The sequence below is a fragment of the Pygoscelis adeliae genome, unplaced genomic scaffold (genome assembly GCF_000699105.1).
Source record: "Pygoscelis adeliae isolate BGI_AS28 unplaced genomic scaffold, ASM69910v1 Scaffold192, whole genome shotgun sequence".
In the NCBI taxonomy this organism is placed as follows: domain Eukaryota; kingdom Metazoa; phylum Chordata; class Aves; order Sphenisciformes; family Spheniscidae; genus Pygoscelis; species Pygoscelis adeliae.
Genome location: NW_008824284.1, coordinates 42,895 through 47,284, shown reverse-complemented (window position 1 = coordinate 47,284; position 4,390 = coordinate 42,895). Strand labels below are relative to the sequence as shown.

The 4,390-nt window shown below is 35.8% G+C and overlaps 1 protein-coding gene across 1 annotated transcript in view; it reads left to right on the top strand.

The window, feature by feature from the left end:
- The window catches only part of DTWD2 (DTW domain containing 2), a 114,185-nt gene that overhangs the window by 74,900 nt on the left and 34,895 nt on the right, over positions 1 to 4,390 (top strand). The gene's annotated exons all lie outside the window — the stretch shown is intronic.

The window sequence follows — 4,390 nt, the reverse complement described above, 5'->3', positions numbered from 1 at the left end:
CGGATATTTGTTCTCTTCCATATTAAAACCTTTCTGACTTTTGGCAAATGTTCCTTAGAATCTAAGCAGAACAAATATTGGCACGTGTGGTTTGGGGGTTTTGTTGTTTTTTTTCTCGTTGATTTTGTTTCCACCCCCCCACACACTTAGGAACATCAACACCCACCCACCTGAACTGCCAATAAGGCTTAAAAACTGTGATTATACAATTATTACAGCTGTCCCTGCCCTGATGAAAATACCCTAGATTGTAATACAATGTTAATAACATTAGTGGACATAGATTCCTGTTGCTACATTGTGAATGGTATGACAACTACTTTTCAAGGAATTTTTTAGTCGGTAATTGAGTGTGGCTCTTGCACAGGAGTCTTGAATATGTTTTGAAAGTAAAAGTTAATCTCGTGTGATTTAGTTGCTGTTATTGAGTAAGTTTTTCTCCTGTTATTAGATTGAACTCATTTATATTTATGTCATACAAGCACACCAGGTGACATTTCTTTATGTACTACAATGGTGTGTCTGAGTTAAATGCTCAAATTACAGATTTTCTATGAAGGGCTCTAATTTCGCACACTGCAGTTTTGTATCTGCGTTGTGCATCATTCATAACCAACTTCTTCTAAATCCAGAAGTTGGAAAATATTACTGGTTGGAGTCTTTATAAGTCTTTGAAAGGAAATGTAACTTTTTGTTTTTGTAGTTTTGTCATATGCTTGTCAATGGAGCATGGAAAAACTGTTCAAACCATTACATTTCCTCCGTCGCTGGAAGTTGTCTGTAATACCATAAGTTTGAATTCATTCAGAAGTCAAATTGCTGTCTAAAGTTTAGTGCTGCCATTGCTTTAGGTTTCCCCTTGTGTTGGTTCTTACAATGAGATTCTGGATTTTGCTCCTGACCAGTTCCCCTACGGTCATACTGGTAGGGAGCTGGGGTGTGGCAGAGCACACAGCTCTTGGAGGGGTGAAGGGCCTCTGGCCGTTTTGAAGGAAAAGATGTACACCTCCTTAAACTGTCAAATGCAATGAACACAGCTCTTGTGTAAGTAGCTGAATTAACTCCAGTCTTTGTTCTAGTTTATAACTAGTTTGCAGTTCCTCATTTGTTGTGCTTTTTTGAAACTTCTGGGGACTGCAGGCTTTTAGTGTGAATTCACAAATATGTAAGTGTTCCGAAATATTTGTTTCCATCAGCTAGCTCGATTTGGCTGTCCAAAATCACATATAGGAGCAGTTTTGCTACAGATCAAAATGGGGCACAATTTTGTCCTGATCACTTGGGTTCTTGTAGATGACGTGATGTCTGTAAGATATTTCTACCCATGTATTGTAATAATAGTGTGTCTTAGAGGGATGGTTTTCAACATGTATAAAAAAACCTGCCCACTGGGTGGTATAAATAAGGATTTTGTTTCTAGTTATTAAGTATTTCCATAAGGCTAGGATTATTTGTCTAGGTGTCATTTGTTGACAAAGCTGCCATTTTTATTCAGGGGCATTATTGAAAGTATATTGTAGAAAAAGTATTAATACCAACAGTTTTACTAACGGAAAAAATTCTCTTCATCTTTGTATCACCTTTTGTTGAGTGAAAAGTTGACTACCCCTTTAGGAGGGGAGAGGAGGTGGCAATTTGCAAACTTAAAAACCAAAGCCTTATGACTATGATGTTAGAATAGTTTAAATGGAGTACTGTTAGTCAACAGGCTGCTAATTCAAAAAAAGAGCTACTGTAAGTCTTATAAGTAATTTGCTTTAGGGGATTAGATCTGTTTTATATCAGATCTGGGAGTTGCTTTTAGGCTTTTACTATTGTATAGCAATTAGATTATACTGGTGTAAGTGAAACGGAAGAATAGATTCTAGGTTTTAGTCAAATTAGTTTGGCCTTCAGAGGAAGATGGTGAAAGAGATGGAATTTACATCTAGGAACTTTTGGGATTCATTTTAATGTATTTCAGTTTAACTGCAACTTTATGAATAGATTTTATGGAATTTATTTCACTGCAATCCATTTCAAATTCTGCAGAACATTTGTCATACATTGAGGTACCTGACCACAGATACATGACTTGCCTTCAAGTGAGAAAGTGTTTCCATTCATAACCTTTTTAGTTGGGCCCTAACAAATTCGCCAGCAAAAGTAAAAAAATCACAAATTCTGTAAACTGGCTATTCTCAATTGCAGAGTGTATTCCTGAGTTAGAAAAAGTAGAAGAAAACGCTTTTTCCTAATCACTTGGAGGGAGGGGTAGGTTAAGGAAAAAAATCGGTTGTCATTCTTGTCTGTTCCTTTTAAAATTTGAAAAACTTATCTTTTTTTTTTTTTTTGGCTGGGAGAATGGATTAATATCTTCAGAGATAAGATCCAATGGTTGCAGCTAAACTCCAGCCCACTATTCCACAACTGCCCTTTTCTATTAATTTGTGCTATGCTTAGTGTCCCTTTCTTGAAAATTAACTTGGGGAGTAGCTTAGGTGTTCTAGATGGCCTTCTTTTTTGCTTCCCTTCTCTTATGTACTTGCTGCTGACAGAACTTCCTCTCAGTGGGTACATGTAAGACAGCTAATCTGTGCAAAACCTGGAACTAACAGTGTATTGCATGTTTTCTAAAGGTGGGGCTTTGTCCAGTCATTTTAAAACTGACTTAAGTTATTTACTTCTCTTGTGTGTAATTCAACTTGTTTGAAGTTCCTGCCACCTTTCTCTATAAAGCTGAAACCTGATCATTATTTTAGGTTTTTTTTCTGCTGATCATTAGACTGGATTTTGATGGATTTTGATTTTTTGAAAGAGCAGTTATTTGAACATATTCCAGGTGATTGCTGCTTTATGGTACTTAACTACTACCTCTGTCTGCCCATAGTCAGTGTTTTTGGCAGATCAGATCAGTAGGTGCGTTATGATACGAGAGAGGACTGTGTGTAGATAATCCATTTTGTGATCTGTCTCTTCTTATAGGTAGCATCATCTTCGAATTCTCTTTCATTATGGTGTTGAGAGTAGCTTCTGGGCTGTTACTTACTCAGCTTAGATTACTGCTATTTCCTAATAATCATTGCTGTGGTAGAACCTATTTCTTATCCTGTATTGTAAACTATAAAATTTGACTTTTCTTTAATCAGTTGTTAAAGTGTAAACTAAATTTAGATTCTAATGATCCGTTGAAACAAAAATAGCTGAACCTGAAAGAAATTGACAGTATTTCTTTATTTAGAAAAAAGCTAATACTTTGCATTACTATGGTACCTGGATTCTTTGGTAATGGTGTTTGTCTCATTTCACTTTATTCCTTATTAACACTTATTTCTTTCTGTTTCACCCTTGCACATTATTGCTGAGAAAAATAAATCAGGAGCTAACCAGCTAGTGAAACAATGGTTGATTACAATAGATAACTCTTGTGAATAACCAGGGGAATTAAGTAACATGGGGTGAACTCCTATTTCCTTACAGGAAAGATACTGGAAATAAAGTATTTTCCAGATACCTTCTTTAAACAACTTCATGCTGGAATTTTGTTCCCTGTGTTACAGTTCCATTTTGCCTGTGAACCATATTTTTATTTAAATGAGTGTAAAGAAGTCAGTCAGTCATGCATAAACCAGCAGAATTCATTGAGTAGTAAAAAATGAAAAGAGACATAGTTGATCCAGTTTTGTCCAACAGTTGAAAAGTTCTTTAAGCTCAAAACTGCACTGTTCCAAGCGACAAAATTTTATATATTTATAATGTAAATGCAGCAGAATAAAAAGAATCTGTATTATGGGTAAAACTAAAATATTTGTTTTAACCTGCCAAGCATAGCATTGAGTAAATAAGGTGCAGAAAATTAATAATAACTTCAGGATAAGTTCTCTTCTTACTTAACCTTCTGTATTACAAATAAATTAATTTGGTCACACTCATGTAACTAGAGCATCACCTGAGGTGCCTGTCAGAAACACCTGACAAGAAACATATCTATGAAAAAAATATACCCTGCTGATTTACTAGTCATCCAAATTCTGCCTCAGCTATTTCTGATTGCAGCAAGTGTCTGAGAGGACAGAATTGAAGTTATTAATCTGGTCTGTACATTATCGTTATGGAAGAACTCAATGTTAAAAATAAATTCTTTATTTTCAAAATCCAAATGCTTTGAAGTTTTTGGTTTTTTTCAGAAGTACATAATGTTCTATTAGGCCTTTTGGGTTATCTGAGTGGTTTGATCTTTTGGCAAGAATTAAAGAATCCATGGGTGAAATTTTAAGCATCATAAAAGATAATTAGGGCAACGAGGCTGTTGAAGGGTCTGGAGAACAAGTCTTATGAGGAGCGGCTGAGGGAGCTAGGGTTGCTTAGCCTGGAGAAAAGGAGGCTGAGGGGAGACCTCATCGCTCTCTAC